At 38.2% G+C, this 20,481-nt stretch overlaps 1 protein-coding gene and 1 pseudogene across 1 annotated transcript in view; both read left to right on the top strand.

The window, feature by feature from the left end:
- Nucleotides 1-20,481, top strand: part of HADH (hydroxyacyl-CoA dehydrogenase) — a 91,503-nt gene that overhangs the window by 11,138 nt on the left and 59,884 nt on the right. The gene's annotated exons all lie outside the window — the stretch shown is intronic.
- On the top strand, nt 8,508-9,519 carry LOC143668444 (small ribosomal subunit protein uS2 pseudogene; annotated as a pseudogene).

Raw genomic sequence — 20,481 nt, 5'->3', positions numbered from 1 at the left:
GGGAAAACAAATGTTAAAATAGAGTAGATTGAAATGCTAGTGATCAGTGAAAGGGAGTGGTAAGGCATATAGAAAAAAATAGGGGAAACAAAGGCTAAAATGTATTGGGTAGTTGGAAATAAGAGCAGTCAGTGAGAGGGAGAGGTAAGGGGTATGGTATGTATGAGTTTTTTTCTTTTTTCTTTTTATTTCTTTTTCCGAATTGATGCAAATATTCTAAGAAATTATCATGATGAATATACAACTATGTGATGATATTGTGAGTTATTGCTCATATATCAAGAATGGAATGATCATATTGTAAGAATGTTCGTGTTTGTTGTTATGTTTAAAAAAAACTAAAAATAAATCAATATTGATATCACAAAAGTATTTGTTAATCATAAAATAAGATGCATGAGCAAAAAAAAAGTAAAAAATAAAAATAGTTTTTGGAATATAAAAATCTAAGTGTTAAAAAATGAAACCAGCATATGAATTTAACATTTTCAATAACAAAACAGCTGATTATACTGGTGGTCATTGAAATGCTCAGCAGAATATCCTTTTCTGATTGTTGAAGTTAATAAATGCAACTGGTGCTGATGGGAGAGTTCAAAGTATCATATGACTGGAGATAATCATAAACCCAGAACTGCCAGCTCTGAGAGGTACAACTGATTTATGTATGACTCTTTCCCTCTAGATCAAACCACGAGGTCTCAAAAGGGCAGGGCTTGATGTGAAGGCACAGCAGCCTGTGGGGTGCAGTCAGTCAAAAAGAGCATTGATTCAGCGTGTCTTTCTGGGGGTTGAAAGGAAGTCATAGTTTGCATGTGGTAGGTGATTTCACAACTTTGGAATTTTTCTTGGAGAAACAGTAAATTAGATGAAATGCAGCCCTCCTGTGGGGTAGGGGTAAATAGGACAGTCAGTGGACTGTGCTGAGGAGGAGGATATGGGAGACACCCGTCACAAGACCATTTAATGTAATTCTCACAAATTCACTTTTCAAATTATGCTTCAGAGAAACTACTTCAAATCTGGTGATATATTTGCAAAAATTTATATATCCAGTGATCCTCTTCCTGGCATGTTAACTTGGCTCTGTGGCTGTAGTTCTCAGTGGCTTTGACCATGTGCTAATCACTTAACCTATTTTTACAGCCCTGAAGCACGCCTGTCTAAAAATATTTCCTCTCTGGCTAAGCCTGCCTTCCACAAAGCCTAGAGGAGTTGTGGAGCAGAGGACATATCCCTCAAATAGAATTTTTTCCATTGCAGAGTGCTTATCCTCAAGGACTTACAGTGGGTAGGTCACTGTAATATAAAACAAGAGTTTTCAATGGGTTGATTAAATTATGGTCACTAATGCCAGGAAGTTTCCTTATTTGTCATAAAGATAACAGATGTCTGTGGGAGGAGAGAAAAAGTTCTTTTTGCTTTTGTGTTCTCCTTCGCTGCCATCTCCTTCTCAGTAAGTTGGGAGTAACTTGGGTGGTGTTATTGCGTAATCCAAGAAGAATGAGTGTGGTTGGTTTCCTTGCATCTAGGACACATGAAATTATTTTCTAAATAAGAGCCTCAAAAATATAATCATTTTTTTATTATCAGGGGAGGCCCTCAGCTATGCTAATAGGGTTATTTGCCAAAGAAAAGAGTCATGGACCACGAATCAGGATTCCCCATCTTATCTTGGCCTTACCAACATTTCCTGAGGGTCCGTCACAGCCTGGCAGGGGCTAGGTACCCTGCATGCAGAGATGGCTAACATTTAGCCAGGAGGGCAGTGTAAGGGAGTTTGGGAGACAGCACCTAAGGAGATGATTATAATACCCTGTGGTGGGTACAGTGATAAGAATATCCACTGGTATTACAGGAGCCTAGAGCGATACCTAGTTTGGAACTGAGAGAACTTTAGCAGGGCCTCCTGGAACTGATCCCAACATTGGAGAGAAGGGGTGGCTAAACAAAGTCCTGGAAATGAGAGGCAGCAGCAGGTGATGGGGAGCCGGGGGTGGGGGTTGGGGATGGGCATTGTGGTGTTGCAGTGTTAGGTAAGAGTGAAAGATGTGTCTACAGAGGGTTCGAATCCCGATCGTGGAGGGCCTTGCATACCAGGTATAGGGGGTTGGGTTTTATTCTTAGTAATGGGGAACCAGTAAAGAGTTAGACAGAGATAAGTGACATAGAGGTGTCTTTCACTAGAACTATGCTTAGATGAAGCACTGTAGTGTCTGTATATGTGATCTTAGGTGGATAATTTTCCTACTTTAGTCCTATTCCTCTACTTAGTAAAGTGAAGGTGTTGGATTAGATGAGAGGTTTTTACACTGTGCAGTGATGGATTCTGGGGATTCAATGAATCTCCTTGATGGTGCCTAAACCCCACCTTTCCTGACCTGTTTTACGTATCAGTGTTTTGTATGAGTTCGGATTAAGAAGGAATTCACAGCTAAAAAGTTTGAGAGCCACAACACTGGCTGATATCTAGGGTATCTTCTTGCTCTGAAAATGGCTAGTAAATCTGAACAATATATACTGTTGCTCATCTCTAACCTTTAGATAGTTGAGAGGCTAAGCTGCCTTGGTTTCCCCAGTGTCATGGAGAAGAAACCAGCATTGGAGGGAGTGAGCTTGTTTGTCTGAGGCCATCCCTGACCTGGCTCACATATATTTCCCTCACAGATGTGTATAGAAACTGGGTCTGTCCTTTCTGGCCCTGCCCATATCCCTGTAACAAAAGGTATAATACACATTCAGCATAAATTCAGCATAAATCCATCTCTGAACTCACAGACGTGGTTGCACTGCATAAGCAGTGCTGATCCTGCACGGCTCTTCTCTTCAGGCAATACACAGTGGTTGCTCTCCAGTTCCCTCTTTGCCTGGCCTTCCAACCCTCAGTGCCAGAAGGTGGTGAATCTGCTCACCAAAATAAAAAGAGACTTTTTAAAGTAGCGTTTTTGGGTAATTACCAATAGATTGACTTGGTAATTGACCAAAGACTGATTACTAGCTTCTAATCCTTTTCAGACTGATAAGTGATTTCTCATAATTCTAAAATAACTTGAAGGTCACGTTTCCATCTCTTGGCAATTGTGGATAATGCTTGTATAAACACTGATGTGGAAATGTCTCTTTGCATCCCTGCTTTCTGTTCTGAGTATATACCTAGTAGTGCATCATATGGCGCCAAATTGTCTTCCACACCATGAAAGCCATATAGTGGTGGCTCCACCATTCTGCATTCCCACCAGTAATGAGTAAGATTTCCTGTTCCTCCACATCTTCTCCAACACTTCTAGTTTCCTGTTTTGTTTTGTTTTGTTTTGATACTGGCCATTCTGGTAGGTGTGAAATAATACTTCATTGTGGTTTTTATTTGCATTGCTCTTTTGGTTAGTGATTTTGTACTTTTCGTGTGCATTTTAGCTATTTTTAGGTCTTCATTGGAAAAGTGGCTATTGAGCTGTTTTGCTCATTTTTTGATTGGGTTGCATATCTTTTCATTGTTGAGTTGTAGGATTCCTTTATATATTCTGGATATTAAACCGTTATCAGATATGTGGTTTCCAAATCATTTCTCCTGATGAGTAGGTTGCCTTTTTGTTTTCTTGACAAAAATCCTTTGAGGCACAAAAGTATTCAATTTTGAGGCAGTCCCATTTATCTATTTCTTTTGTTATTGTGCTTTAGTTGTAAGATCTACAAAAGCACCTCCTGCCACCAGATCTTGAAGATCCTTTCCTCCATTTTCTTATTTGATCTTTGATTTTCTTTGATTTTTTAGTTAATTTATATATGAGGTATGAGATAGGGGCTTCTGTTATTCTTTTCTTTTTTTTTTTTTAAACTCTTGTCTCTTGTTATTCTTTTGGCTATGTCCCAGCACCGTTTGTTGAAGAGACTTTTCCATCCCAGTTGCGTGGCCTTGGTAGCATTGTCTGAAATCAACTGATCATATAAGTGAGGTTCTATTTATGAATTCTTAATTTGATTCTATTGCTTATTATTATCTATCTTTATGACAGTACCATGCTATTTTCACCACTGTAGCTCTATAAATATGCTTTAAAGTCAGTAAATGTGAGTCTTCCCACTTAATTTTTTTTGTTTGTTTCTCAAGATGTTTTTGACTATTTGGGGTTTCTTGTCCTTCCAAATAAATTTGACGATTGGCTTTTCCATTCTGCAAAGTAGGCTACTGGAATTTTGATTGGGATTGCATTGTCTGTAAATCAATTTGGGTAGAAATGACATCTCAACAATATTTAGTTTTCCGATCCATGAACGTGGAATGGCCTTCCATTTATTTAGGTGGTCTTTGACTTCTTTTAGCAACGTTTTGGAGTTTTCTGTGTACAAGTGTTAATCTTCCTTGGTGAGATTTATTCCTAGATATTTGCTTCTTTTAGAAGCTATTTAAGTGGATTTTTTTCTCTAGTAGCTTTGTTGTTGATTTTGTTATAGATTTTTCAGGACTTTCTAGATATAGAATCATGCCACCTGAAAATTGTGAAACTTTTACTTTTTAATTTGGATGCCTTTTTTTCTTTCTCTTGCCGAACTTCTCTGGCTAGACCTTGCAGTACAATGTTGAATAACAGTGGTGACAGTGGATATATTTATCTTGTTCCAGATCTTAGAGGGAAAGCTTTTGGTCTTTCACCATTGAGTGTGATGTTAGCTGTGGGTTTTTTATATATGCCTTTTATCGTCTTGAAGAAGTTTCTCTCTTTTCTTATGTTTCGAAGTATTTTTATCAAGAAAAGATTCTGGATATTTGTCAAGTGCCCTGTTCTGCATCAATTGATATGATCATGTGTTTTTTCCCCCTTCAATTTGTTAATGTGGTATATTACACTATTTGATTTTCTTATATTGAACTACTTTTGCATACCTAATAAAACCCATTTGATCATGGTGTATCATTCTTTTCTTGTGCTATTGGATTTGATTTGTTGGAATTTGTTGAGGATTTTTGCATCTGTATTCATTAGAGAAATTGATCTGTAATTTTCTTTTCTTGTAGTATCTTTATCTGGCTTTGGTATTAGGGTGATTTGGCTTCATAGAATTAGGCAGGGTTCCCTCTCTTCAGTTTTTTTGAAAGAGTTTGAGTAGAATTGGTATTAATTCTTCTTGGAATGATTGGTAGACATCTTCTGTGAAGCCATCTGATCCAAGGCCTTTATTTGTTGGGAGTTTTTTTTTTTTTAATTTGTTTCCTTACATATATATATTTCTATATCTGTATGTATGTACGTAGAGGCGTATGTGATATATATACATAGGGATTTTGTTCACTTTTTTGGGGGGGAATGGTGCATGAGCTGGGTGTTGGGAGGTTTTTGATGTCCATTTCAATCTCTTTACCTGTGATTGGTTTACTGATGTATTTTATTTCTTCTAGAGTCACTGTAGGTTGTTCATGTATAGCTAGAAAATTGTCCATTTTGTCTAAGTCATCGAGCATGCAGTTGTTGATAGTATCTTCCTAGGATCATTTTAATTTCTGTGAGTTAAGTAATAATATCCCCCTCATTTCTGGTTTAATATATTTACATTTTCTCTTTTTCTTTGTTAGTCTGTCAAATGGTTTGTCAGTTTTATTGGTTTTCTCAAAGAACCCACTTTTGGGGTTTGTTGGTTCTCTATTGCTTTTTAATTTTCAGTTTCATTTTTTTCTCTCTGATCTTTGTTATTTTTTCTTTCAACTTGCTTTGGAGGTAGTTGCTGTTCTTTTTGTAGTTGCTTGAGGTGTGCAGTTAGATCTTTGATTTTAGCTCTTCTTTTTTAATACAGTGTTTGAGGCTATAAAATTCCTTCTCAGTACTGCCTTCGCTGTATCCTATGTTTTGATATGTTGTATTCTTATTTTCATTTATCTCAAAATATTTACTGATTTCTCTTATAGTTTCCTCTTTGTTCCACTTATTTAGAGTTTTGTTATTTAACCTCCATATATCTGTAAATGCCTGTTACTGATTTCCAGATTGTTTCCATTATGGTCAGAGAAATTTTTGTCTCTTTTTTTACACTTTTGCTAACTCTTACTGAAATACTTCATTTCTACACTCTCCTTCAAGCCTCTCTCTCCTGTCTTTTCTTTTTAGCCTGTTGTACTCCATTTACTATGTCTTGTAGGGCAGGTCTCTTCTTCACAAACTCATTCAGTTTTTGTTTATCTGTGAATATTTTAAATGCTACCTCATTTTTTTTTACGTTGATCATTCTGTTCTACAATAATCAGTAATTCACAATATCATATCATCACATAGTTGCAGATTCATCATCATGATCATTTCTTGGAACATTTGCATCTATTCAGAAAAAGAAATGAAACGAAAGTAGAAAAAAAATTATACATAACATACCCCTTACCCCCTCCTTTCATTGATCACTAGCATTTCAAACTAAATTTATTTTAACATTTGTTCCCCCTCTTATTTATTTTTATTCCATATGTTCTACTCGTCTGTTGGCAAGGTAGATAAAAGGAGCATCAGACACAAGGTTTTCATAATCACACAGTCACACTGTGAAAGCTTTATCATTATACATTCATTATCAAGAAACATGGCTACTAGAACACAGCTCCACGTTTTCAGGCAGTTCCCTCCAGCCTTTCCATTACGTCTTGAATAACAAGGTGATAGCTACTTAATGTGTAAGAATAACCTCCAGGATAACCTCTCAACTCTGTTTGGAATCTCACCGCCATTGACACTTTGTCTCATTTCACTCTTTCCCTTTTTGGTCGCGAAGGTTTTCTCAATCCCTTGATGCTGAATCTCAGCTCATTCTAGGATTTCTGTCCTACAATGCCAGGAAGGTCCACACATCTGGGAGTCATGTCCCATGTAGACAGGGAGAGGGTGGTGAGTTTGCTTGTTGTGTTGGCTGGAGAGAGAGGCCACATCTGAACAAAAAAAGAGGCTCTCTTCAGGGTGACTGGTAGGCCTAATTTTAAGTAGACTTGACCTATCCTTTGTGGGGTTAAGTTTCAGATGAACAAACCCCAAGACTGGGGGCTCAGTCTGTAGCTTTTGTTGTTCACACTGCTTATGAGAATATCAAGAATTCAACTTGGGGAAGTTGAATTTTTCCCCATTCTCACCATTCTTTGATTTTGCAAATACTTTTCCACTCACTGATCAGATAACTCTGGGATTCATCGGGGCATCACTCTGGACAAACCAACAAAATCTCATGTCCTACCCAAGGTTCCAAGTACGTATCGTGTTCAACCAAGTTATCTACATAAGTTATGTTAGGCAATGCACTAGTCAAAATATAAATTTTGTCCCAAATAAACATTTTTTGCTTTAGTCTCACATATAAGTTGAAATTTTAAAATATTTATTACCGTCTATTTTCAGCACCCTGCAGTAATGACCTTCCTTTGTTCTTCCCCATGCAAAAACATTTTTAAAATTTGTACATTTAGTCACTATCATTATACATTCTAGGCATTCCTAGATTATACCATCTCAATCTTTATCGTCTGTCTTTCTTTCTGATTTCATTTATGCCCCCAGTCCTCCTCCCTCCATCATTCTCAAATGCAGCTTCATTCAGTGTTTTAACATAATTGTATTACAGTTAGGTAGTATTGTGCTGTCCATTTCTGAGTTTTTATATTCAGTCTTGTTGCATAATCTGTATCACTTCAGCTCCACTTACCCAATATCTTACCCTATTTCTATCTCCTGTTGGTCTCTGTTACAAATGAAATATTCCAAGTTTATTCACTAATGTCAGTTCATATCAGTGAGACCATACAGTATTTATCCTTTTGTTTTTGGCTAATCTCACTCAGCATAATGTCCTCAAGGTCCATCCATGTTGTTACGTACTTCATCACTTTCTTCTGTGTTACAGCTGCATGATATTCCATCGTATGTGTATACCACAGCTTGTTTAGCCACTCATCTGTTGATGGACATTTTGGCTGTTTCCATGTCTTTGCAATTGTAAATAATGCTGCTATAAACATTGGTGTGCAAATGTCTGTTTGTGTTCTTGCCTTCATGTTCTTTGAGTAGATACCTAGCAATGGTATTGCAGAGTCACATGGCAATTCTATATTTAGCTTTTTGAGGAACCGCCAAACTGCCTTCCCACAGTGGTTGTACCATTTGACATTCCCACCAACAGTAGATAAATGTGCCTCTTTCACCACATCCATGCCAGCACTTGTCATTTTCTGTTTTATTGATAATGACCATTCTGGTGGGTGCGAGATGATATCTCATTCTGGTTTTGATTTGCATTTCTCTAATGTCCAGGAAGTTGAGTATCACTTCCTGTGCCTTTTGGCCATTTGTATTTCCTCTTCTGAGAAGTGTCTGTTCAAGTCTTTTGCCCATTTTGTAATTGGGTTGTCTGTTTTTTTGTTGTTGAGTTGAACAATCCCTTTGTAAATTCTGGATACTAGACCTTTATCTGATATGTCATTTCCAAATATTGTCTCCCATTGTGTAGGCTGTCTTTTTACTTTTTTGATGAAGTTCTTTGATGCACAAAAGTGTTTAATTTTGCTTTCCGCGCTACCCACAGAGGGGTCCATACGGCGTTGTCCTCGGTTCCCATCGTAACTTAAAGGGAAATTTAAACAATGTCCGGAGCCCTTGATGTCCTGCAGATGAAGGAGGAGGATGTCCTCAAATTCCTTGCAGCAGGAACCCATTTAGGTGGCACCAACCTTGACTTCCAGATGGAACAGTACATCTACAAAAGGAAAAGTGATGGTATCTACATCATAAATCTGAAGAGGACGTGGGAGAAGCTTCTGCTGGCAGCTTGTGCTATTGTTGCCATTGAAAACCCTGCTGATGTCAGTGTCATATCCTCCAGGAATACAGGCCAGCAGGCTGTGCTAAAGTTTGCTGCTGCCACTGGAGCAACTCCTATTGCCGGGCGCTTCACCCCTGGAACTTTCACTAACCAGATTCAGGCCGCCTTTCGGGAGCCACGTCTTCTGGTGGTGACAGATCCCAGGGCTGACCACCAGCTTCTCACAGAGGCATCCTATGTTAACCTGCCCACCATTGCATTGTGTAACACAGATTCTCCTCTGCGCTATGTGGACATTGCCATCCCGTGCAACAACAAGGGAGCTCACTCAGTGGGTCTGATGTGGTGGATGCCGGCCCGGGAAGTTTTGTGCATGCATGGCACCATCTCCTGTGAGCACCCATGGGAAGTCATGCCTGATCTCTACTTCTACAGGGATCCTGAAGAGATTGAAAAGGAAGAGCAAGCTGCTGCTGAAAAGGCTGTGACCAAGGAGGAATTTCAGGGCGAATGGACTGCTCCAGCTCCTGAATTTACTGCTACTCAGCCTGAAGTTGCAGACTGGTCTGAAGGCATACAGGTGCCCTCTGTGCCTATTCAGCAGTTCCCTACTGAAGACTGGAGTGCTCAGCCTGCAACTGAAGACTGGTCTGCAGCTCCCACTGCTCAGGCCACTGAGTGGGTAGGAACAACCATTGAGTGGTCATAAGCTGTTCTTGCGTAGGCTCGTAAACAAGTTGCCGGAAAATAAGCAAGTTTCTATAAAAAAAAAAAAGTGTTTAATTTTGAGGAGTTCCCATTTATTTCTTTCTTTCTTCAGTGCTCTTGCTTTGGGTGTAAGATCTGTAAAACCGCCTCCAAGTATAAGATTTATAAGCTATTTCCCTACATTTTCTTCTAACAGTTTTATGGTCTTAGACCTAATGTTTAGGCCTTTGATCCATTTTGAGTTAACTTTTGTATAGGGTGTGAGATATGGATCTTCTTTCATTCTTTTGCATATGGATATCCAGTTCTCTAGGCATCATTTATTGAAGAGACTGTTCTGTCCCAGGTGAGTTGGCTTTGACTGCCTTATCAAAGATTAATTGTCCATAGATGAGAGGGTCTACATCTGAACAATCTATTCAATTCCATTGGTCACTATATCTGTCTTTATGCCAGTACCATGCTGTTTTGACCACTATAGCTTCATAATATGCCTTAAAGTCAGGTAGCATGAGACCTCCAATTTTTTTTTTCCTCAGGATACTTTTAGCTGTTTGGGGCACCCTGCCCTTCCAGATGAATTTGGTTATTGGTTTTTCTATTTCTGAAAAGTAAGTTGTTGGGATTTTGATTGGTATTGCATTGAATCTGTAAATCAATTTATATAGAATTGACATCTTAACTATATTTAGTCTTCCAATCCATGAACATGGTATCCCCTTCCATCTATTTAGGTCTTCTGAGATTTCTTTTAACAATTTCTTGTAATTGTCTTTCTATAGGTCTTTTGTCTCTTTAGTTAAATTTATTCCTAAATATTTTATTGCTTTCGTTGCAATTGTAACTGGAATTCGTTTCTTGATTCCCCCCTCAGATTGTTCATTACTAGTGTATAGAAACACTACAGATTTTTGAATGTTGATCTTATAACCTGCCACTTTGCTGTACTCATTTATTAGCTCTAATAGTTTTGCTGTGGTTTTTTTTTGGGTTTTCACATATAGTATCATATCATCTGCAAACAGTGAGAGTTTTACTTCTTTCTTTCCAATTTTGATGCCTTGTATTTCTTTTTCTTGTCTAATTGCTCTGACTAGAACTTCCAACACAATGTTGAATAACAGTGGTGATAGTGGACATCCTTGTCATGTTCCTGATCTTAGGGGGAAAGTTTTCAGTTTTTCCCCATTGAGGATGATGTTAGCTGTGGGTTTTTCATATATTCCCTTTATCATTTTAAGGAAGTTCCCTTGTATTCCTATCCTTTGAAGTGTTTTCAGCAGGAAAGGATGTTGAATTTTGCCAAATGCCTTTTCTGCATTAATCAAGATGATCATGTGGATTTTCTGCTTTGATTTGTTGATATGGTGTATTACATTAATTGATTTTCTTATGTTGAACCATCCTTGCATACCTGGGATGAATCTACTTGGTCAAGATGTATAATTCTTTTAATGTGTTGCTGGATTCGATTTACTAGAATTTTGTTCAGGATTTTTGCATCTGTATTCATTGGAGAGATTGGTCCGTAGTTTTCTTTTTTTGTAATATCTTGGTCTGAATTTGGTATGAGGGTGATGTTGGCTTCGTAGAATGAGTTAGGTAGCTTTCCCTCCTCTTCAATTTTTTTGAAGCGTTCGAGTAGGATTGGTACTAATTCTTTCTGGAATGTTTGGTAGAATTCACCTGTGAGGCCATCTGGTCCTGGACTTTTCTTTTTGGGGAGTTTCTTAATGACTAATTCAATTTCTTTACTTGTGATTGGTTTGTTGAGGTTGTCTATTTCTTCTGGAGTCAAAGTTGGTTGTTCATGCCTTTGTTGGAAGTTATCCATTTCATCTACATTGTTGTATTTATTAGCATAAAGTTGTTCATAGTATCCTGTCATTATTTCCTTTATCTCTGTGGGGTCAGTTGTTATGTCTTCTCTTCCATTTCTGATCTTATTTATTTGCATCCTCTCTCTTCTTCTTTTTGTCAGTCTTGGTAAGGGTCCAATAATCTTATTGATTTTCTCATAAAACCAGCTTTTGGTTTTATTGATTTTTCTCAATTGTTTTCATGTTCTCAATTTCTTTTATTTCTGCTCTAATCTTTGTTATTTCTTTCCTTTTGCATGCTTTGGGTTTAGTTTGCTGTTCTTTCTCTAGTTCTTCCAAGTGGACAGTTAATTCCTCGATTTTTGCCCTTTCTTCTTTTTTTTGATATAAGCATTTAGGGCAATAAATTTCCCTCTAAGCACTGCATTTTTGCGTCCCAGAAGTTTTGATATGTTGTGTTTTCATTTTCATTTGTCTCAAGATATTTACTGAGTTCTCTTGTAATTTCTTCCTTGACCACTGGTTGTTTAAGAGTGTGTTGTTGAGCCTCCACATATTTGTGAATTTTCTGGTACTCTGCTTATTATTGATTTCCGACTTCATTCCTTTATGATCTGAGAAAGTGTTTTGTATGATTTCAGTCTTTTTAAATTTATTTGAGACTTGCTTTGTGACACAGCATATGATTTATCCTTGAGAATGATCCATGAGCACTTGAGAAAAAGGTGTATCCTGCTGTTGTGGGGTGTAATGTTTTATAAATGTCTGTTAAGTTTAGCTCATTTATTGTATTATTCAAATTCTCTGTTTCTTTATTGATCCTCTGTCTAGGTGTTCTGTCCATTGATGAGAGTGGTGAATTGAAGTCTCCAACTATTATGGTAGATATATCTATTTCTCTTTTCAGTGTTTGCCACATGTATTTTGGAGCATTCTGGTTCGGTGTATAAATATTTATGATTGTTGTCTTCGTGCTGAATTGTCCTTTTATTAATACATAGTATTCTTTTTTGTCTCTTTTAACTATTTTACATTTGAAGTCTAATTTGTTGGATGTTAGTATAGCTACTCCTGCTCTTTTCTGATTGTTATTTGCATTAAATATCTTTTCCCAACCTTTCACTTTTAACCTATGTTTATCCTTGGGTCTAAGACAGCATATAGATGGGTCCTGTTTTTTTAAGCCATTCTGCCAGTCTGTGTCTTTTGATTGGGGAGTTTAGTCCATTAACATTTAGTATTATTACTGTATGGGTAGTACTTTCTTCTACCATTTTGCCTTTTGGATTTTATATGTCATATCTAATTTTTCTTCTTTTTACCTTTACTGATAGTTTTCCTTTCTGCACTGTTCTCCACACCTCTCTCTTCTGTCTTTTCGTATCTGTCTCCATTGCTCCCTTTAGTGTTTCTTGCAGAGCTGGTCTCTTGGTCACAAATTCTCTCAGCAATTTCTTTGTCTGAAAATGTTTTAATTTCCCCTTCATTTTTGAAGGACAATTTTGCTGGATATAGAATTCTGGTTTGGCGGGTTTTCTCTTTAGTAATTTAAATATATCATCCCACTGTCTTTTTGCCTCCATGTTTTCTGCTGAGAAATTTACACCTAGTCTTATTGGGCTTCCCTTGTATGTGATGGATTGCTTTTCTCTTGCTGTTTTCAAGATTCTCTCTTTCTCTTTGACCTCTGACATTCTGATTAGTAAGTGTCTTGGAGTATGTCTATTTGGATCCATTCTCTTTGTGGCATGCTGCACTTCTTGGATCTGTAATTTTAGGTCTTTCATAAGACTTTCATTAATTTTTCTCCTCATTTTCCCTTCTCTTCTCTTTCTGGGGCACCATAACACGTATATCGTGCATTTCATATTGTCTTTCAATTCCCTGAGTCCCTGCTCATATTTTTCCATTTTTACCCCTATATTTTCTTTGGCTTGTTGGATTTCAGATGTTCCATCCTCCAGATCACTAATCCTATTTTTTGCCTCTCGAAATCTGCCATTTTAGGTTTCCATTGTTTTTTCATCTCTTCTTCTGTGCCTTTCATTCCCATAAGTTCTGTGATTTGTTTTTTCAGACTTTCAGTTTCTTCTTTTTGTTCATTCCTTGCCTTCTTTATATCCTCCCTCAGTTCATTGATTTGGTTTTTGATGAGGTTTTCCCTGTCTGTTCGCATATTCTGAATTAATTGATTCAGTTCCTGAATCTCATTTGAATTGTTGGTTCCTTTGACTGGGCCATATCTTCAATTTTCCTAGTGTGATTTGTTATTTTTTGCTGGTACCTAGGCATTTAATTACCTTAATTAGTTTATTCTGGAGATTGCTTTCACTTCTTTTACTTAGGGTTTTCTTGCTGGATGAATTTGTTGTCTTCTGTTCTTTGACATTCAGTTCAACTTTTTCTGGACCACTAGCTTAGGTTTTGTTTAACAGAGGAGAATTTTTCAGTTCTTGTTTTCTTGTTTCTTGCCCTGCCTGTATGGTGCCTTTTCCTCCCCACCTTTAGGCAGGTCTAGTTATGTTTTATAGACCCCAGCCAGATTTTCCCAGGCTAAACTGGCCTGTCAGGAGGAAAAAGTCACCTGCGTCAGTTTTCCCTGTGGGTGAGACCCACCAGGTTGAAAGACTTTCCTGTGAAGTCTCTGGACTCTGTTTTTCTTATCCTGCCCAGTATGTGGCGCTTGTCTGCCTGCAGGTCCCACCTGCATAAAATGATGTGGTACTTTTAACTTTGGCAGACTCTCCCTGCTGGTGGCTTGGTGGAGACAGAGGAGAGTTTGTAGGCTGGTTTTAATGGCTTCAAATTACCAAGTCCTGGTGTCTGAATTCCTTAAGGGAGGGATTCCACCTGAATTGGGCTTCACCCCTCCCCTGGGGAAGGCACAGGCTCCAGACAAGCCCTCAAACAAGCTTGTTTCTACCTATGCCTGGGGCAGGTGCAGTCTGAGAAATCTTGCTGCTGTATCCAAAGGCAGTCAAGCCTTTGTAGAAATGCAACCACAAAAACCTCTGTTTCTTTCTTTCTTTTTTTTTTTGTCAGCTCTGCCCCCTTGGTCTGCGGCAAAAATGAGCGACTTCCGCTTTGACCAGGTTCACTTGAGTTTGGAGCCTATTTTAGCTGTCAGAATTTCTTAATTCTACAATTGGCGTTTGGTCGGGCTCAGCCCCTTCTGCTGGTAAAGTCCCTTTCCTTTCTCTTCTGGGAAGCAGCCTGTGTGGGAGGCGCGCCTGTAGCTGCGGCTTGGGGAACTCACGGTTCTGGAGGGGCTCCCACCCGGTACAGCTGGTCCAGACTGTGGTATGCTGTGTGTCCAGTCACTGACATCACCCCAGGAGCTGTTCTGTACTGTTTCTGGTTATTTAATAGCTGTTCTGGAGGACGAACTAAATCGTGCACATTGCTAAGCTGCCATCTTGGCTGCCTCATTTTTAAAGGACAGTTTTACTGGATAAAAAATTCTTGGCTGGAAGTTTTCTTCTTTCGGTACTGTGATAGTTAGATTCATCAGCTTAGCCAAATGATGGTGTCCAGGTGTTCTATTGCTGTGGACTGAAGTCATCAGCACATGAGTTTTATCTGTGGCTGATTACATCTGCAGTTGGCTAGGGGAAGTGCCCCCCACAATGAGTGATATTTAATTTAATCAGCTAGAAAAGTTGGAAGAGAGAAAAAGCTCAGAGTTGACACAGACCCAGATGTCTGGAGATGCAGAAAGGAAACACTCCATAAATAGCCATTTGAAACCAGAAGCCAGGAGGGAAGGCCAGTGGACATTGCTGTGTTTCTTCCCATGTAACAGAGGAACCCAGATAAAAGCCAAATGCCTTTCCTTGGAGGAACTATAAATTTGTATCTAAATGAATTCCCTTTATAAGAGGCAGCCCTTTTCTGGTGTGTTACATTCTGGCAGCTTTAGCGAACTAAAATACGTACCTTAAGTGTATTGTTCTACTCCAATCTTGTCTCTGTTATTTGTGATGAGAAATTGGCTGGTATGTCCCTTGTATGTGATGAATCCCTTTTCTGTTGCTGCTTTCAGAATTCTCTCTGTCTTCGTCATTTGACATTTTGATTAGTATGTGTCTTGGAGTAGGTGTGATAGGATTTGTATTGAGAGCATGCTGTGCTTCTTAGATATGCACCTTTGTGTCTGTCATAAGAAGTAGAAAATTTTCAACCATTGTTTCCTCAGGTATTCTTTCTGCCTCCTTTCCCCTCTTTTCTTCTTCTGGGATGCCCATGATGCATATATTTGTGCTTTTCATGATGTCCTTCATTTCCCTGAGCCCTATTCCATTTTTTCCATTCTTTACTCTTCTAGTTTTTTTGTCTGTAGGGTACTGGATGGTTCTATCATTAGTTCACTTACTTTCTTCTGCCTCTTCATATCTGCTATTGTATGCTTCTAGTATATTATTTATCTTTTCTATTTGCGCTTTTCATTCCCATAAATTCTTTTTTTCATTCTTTTTAATTCTACTTTATGCTCACCCAGTATCTTTTTAATATCTTTTATCTTATTTGCCATATTTTCCTTTATCTCCTTGAATCAATTTAGGAGGTTTGTTTGAATATCACCGATTAGTGGTTTCAAATCCTGTTGTCTTGTCTGAAGTTTTAGTTTTTTCCTTTGACTGGGCCGTATCTTCTTGTTTCTTAGTATGGCTTGTAATTTTTTGCTGGTGCCTAGACATTACATTTTCTTGGTGAATTTACTTTGGAGGTCAGTTTCTTTCATATGCCTATGGTTTTCTTGTTGACTGGTTTTGTGTTAAAGCTTTTCTTTAATACTTGATTCAACTTGTTTTAAACTTTTGAAATAGCTTGTGTTCAGCTTGTCAAAGATTTTTTTCAGCTCTTATTCATCTGATCCTTGCTCTGCATATATGATATATTTTTGAGATTGCGCTATTTGTTCAGTTGTTCTGTCCTCTAGTAGAAAGTTTTCTTTTCTGTGTTCCTTTTCCAGGAATGTTGAACTTTAATGTTTGGTTTTGATTTGCCTCTGTGGTTTTTTTTTTTTTATCACCACAGTCGACTTTTTTTTTCTTTATTGTGAAAAATAACGTATACAAAAAAGAAATAACTTTCAAAGCACATCACAACAATTAGGTGTAGAGTAGATTTCAGAGCTTGGTATGGGTTACAGTTTCACAATTTTAGGTTTTTACTTCTAGCTGCTCTAGGATATTGGAGACTAAAAGAAATATCATTATAATGATTCAGCAGTCATACTCATTTGTTAAACCCTACCTTCTCTGTATAACTCTACTGTCACTATTGATCCTTCTCCCTCTCTTTAGGGGTATTTGGGCTATGTCCATTCTAACTTTTTCATGTTGGAAGGGGCTGTTAATAATATGGGACCCATCTGGAAAGTTATCCTAGTGCATGGAAACTTTTTGTAAGATCTTATATATTGCCCTAAGTGTTCTTTAGGATTGACAGTATGGTTTTGGTTGGGGTTTGCAAGCTATGATAGGTAGCAATGTCTAACTGAAGCTTGTGTAAGAGTGACCTCCAGAGTAGTCTTTCAACTATTTGAACTCTCTCAGCCACTGACCTTATTTGTTACACTTCTTGTCCACCTTTTGGTCAGGATGGCATGGTTGATCACATGGTGTCAGGGCCAGGTTCTTCCTAGGGAGTCATCTCCCATGCCACCAGGGAGACTTTTGTCCTTGGATGTCCTACCCCATGTAGGGGGAGGGCAATGATTTTACTTGCAGAGTTGGGCTTACAGAGAGGCCACATCTGAGCAGCAAAAGAGGTCCTCTGGAAGTAACTCTTAGGCATACCTATATAGGTAGGCTAAGCTTCTCCAACACATACATAAGCTTCACAAGAGCAGGCCTTAAAACCAAGGGCTTCGCCTATTGATTTGGATGTCCCTAATGTTTGTCACAGTATCAGGGGTTTCTCCAGTGGTAAAGTTTAATGGTTCCATATTTCTTCTTTCATCCCTCAAAGGACTTTGCCAATATTTCTTGATTATCTGCTTAATATACTCTGGGACTTATCCAGGCGTTACATTAGGCTATACAGGATTAAAGGTTCTCATTCTTATTCTGGGCTCCATGTTTGGATTGTTTTATCTATCCAGACAGGTTAAGTTGGATTATGTACTACAGAAAATTTAGATTTTGGACAAAACAAACCTTTCTTCCTTTGGTCTTAAAGAATAGATGAGGTTAAATATTTTTTAAATGAGCTCATACAATATTTACTCTTTTGTTTCTGGCTTATTTTGTCTCACCAAATGTCCCATAGGTTCATTCAAATGTTGCATGCCTCACAATTTCGTTCCTTTTTGTAGTAGCAGAATATTCATTCATATGTATATACCATCATTTGCCAATCTGCTTCTCAGTTAGTGTGTCCTTCAGCCATCTGTATTTATTGGGCATCATGTATAATGTCCAAAGTCAACAGTCCATCAACTCTTCCCAATTTTAGGTAATTTCATTGTTCCCAAGAGAAAAATAACCGATAAACATACCCTCACCAAATAAAAAATCCAAACCTCCCCTTAATTCTTGTCCCTTCCGCCATTATTTACTCTGGTATTGCTGTGGTAGTGCTGATGTTGTCCTGTTAAACATAGCCCATAGCGTGTGTTTTAGTTTGCTAGCTGTCGGAATGCAATATACCAGAAATGGAATGGCTTTTTAAAAGGGAAATGAAATAAGTTACAAGTTTACAGTTGTAAGGCCATGAGAATGTCCCAGTTAAAGCAAGTCTATAGAAATGTCCCATCTAAGGCATCCAGAGAAAGATATCTTGGTCAAAGAATGCCGATAAAGTTCAGAGTTTCTTTGTCAAGTGGAAAGGCACATTGCGAACATGGTCAGAATTTCTCTCTCATCTGGAAAGGCACATGGCAAACACAATGTCTGCTAGCTTCCTCTCCAAACTCCCTGCTTCATGAAGCTCCCCAGGAGGCATTTTCCTTCTTCATCTCCAAAAGTTGCTGGCTGGTAGACTCTGGTTTGTTGTTCTGCAGCGTTCTCTCTCTCTCAGAATCTCCAGCTTTGTGCAAAATGTTTCCTATTTTATAGGAGTCCAGTAAACTAATCCAGATGCACCTGAATGGGTAGAGTCACATCTCCATCTATTCAAGTTTAATACTGTTCTAGTTTGCTAGCTGCTGGAATGTAATATACCAGAAACGGAATGGCTTTTAAAAGGGGGGATTTAGTGAGTTGCTAGTTCACAGTTTTAAGGCCAAGAAAATGTCCCAGTTAAAACAAGTCTACAGAAATGTTCAATCTAAGACATCCATCCAGGGAAAGATACCTTGGTTTAAGAAGGCCGATGAAGTTCAAGGTTTCTCTCTCAAGTGAGAAGGCACATGGCAAACAGTCAGGGCTTCTCTCTCGGCTGTAAGGGTACATGGCGAATACGACGTCATCTGCTAGCTTTCTCTCCTGGCTTCTGGTTTCGTGAAGCTCCCCGGGAGGCATTTTCCTTCTTCATCTCTAGAGGTTGCTAGCTCGTGGACTCTGCTTCGTGGTGTTGCAACATTCTCTGCTCTCTGTGAATCTCTTATTCTCCAAAATGTTTCCTCTTTTATAGGACTTCAGAAACTAATCAAGTCCCACCTGAATGGGTGGAGACATATTGTCACCTAATCCAGCTTAACAGCCACTTTTGATTATATCACATCTCCAGGGAGATGGTCTAATTACAGTTTCAAACATACAATGCTAATAGGAATTAGAAGAAATGACTGCCTTTACAAAATGGAATTAGGATTAAAACATGGCTTTTCTAGGGGACACGCATCCTTTCAGACCAACAAATACCCACATTGCCATGGAGATAACCTAATCAAGTTTTCAACTTATAATGCTGAAAAGGGATTAGAAGAAATGGTCGCTCCCACAAGTTTGATTAGGTTTAAAACGTGGCTTTTCTAGGGTACATAAATCCTTTCAAACTGGTACAGCATGCAATAGCAGTTTTCTCCCTATGCCTTGTAATTATACACTCTTTGTACAAGATTCATACCTTTGAAGTAGTTCATGCAAGAACTAATTTATATTTGTAGCGTCAATTGGTGGGATAATGATTTATATATCCCCTTTCAATCATGTTCACTTTCAATATGGCAGTATTACTTATAAACCCATTAGTGAACCGCCTTCCTTTCTATCTATTCCCTTACATTTAAGTTCAACCTCATTAGTTACTGTTCACCCATCTCTAGCTTCCATGTATCTTTAGGTCCCCTATATTCTGTATTATAAGCCTCTGATTATATCTTTATGCTGGTCATAAAAGTGAAATCATACTATATCTATCCTTTTGTGTCTGGCTTATTTCACTCAGCATTATGTCCTCAAGGTTCACCCACCTTGACATGTGCTTCAGGACATCATTTCATCTTACTGCTGTATAATATTCCATCGTATGTACGTACCACATTTTGTTAATCCATTCGTTTGTTGATGGGCACTTGGATTGTTTCCATCTTTTGGTGATTGTGAATAATGCTGCCATGAACATCAGTCTGCAAATGTCTGTTTGTGTCATTGCTTTCAGCTCTTTGGTTATATGCCAAGTAGTGGTATTGCCGGCGTCATAGGGCAACTCAATATTTAGTTTTCTAAGAAGCTGCCAAACTATCTTCTATAGCAGCTGTACCATTATACATTCCCAGCAGCAGTGCATTAATATCCCAATTTCTCCACCTCCTTTCTAGTATTTGTAGTTTCTTGTTTGTTTAATAGGTATGAGTTGGTATTTCATTGTAGCCTTGATCTGCATTTCCCTTTAGCTAATGAAAATGAGCATCTCTTCCTGTGTTTTTTAACCATCTGTATTTGTTCTTCAGAAAAATGCCTATTCATATCTTTAGCCCATTTTATAATTGGGTTGTTTGTTCTTTTGTTGTTGAGTTGTATGATTTATTTATGTATACAGGATATCAAGCCTTTATCCAAAGTATGATTTCCAAATATTTTCTCCCACTGAGTTGTCTGCCTCTTTACCTTTTTGACAGAGTCTTTTGAGGTAGCAAAGCATTTGATTTTGAGGAGTTCCCATTTATCTGTTTTTTTTCTTGTATTGCTTGTGCTTTGGATGTAAAGTTTAGGAAGCTACCTCCTATTACTAGGTCTTGAAGATGTTTCCCTATATTTTCTTCTAGGAGCTTTATGGTACTGGT

This window comes from Tamandua tetradactyla, chromosome 24, assembly GCF_023851605.1.
Source record: "Tamandua tetradactyla isolate mTamTet1 chromosome 24, mTamTet1.pri, whole genome shotgun sequence".
NCBI lineage: Eukaryota > Metazoa > Chordata > Mammalia > Pilosa > Myrmecophagidae > Tamandua > Tamandua tetradactyla.
Note: the sequence above shows the minus strand (reverse complement) of the source record. Positions and strands in the feature narration are given on the sequence as shown.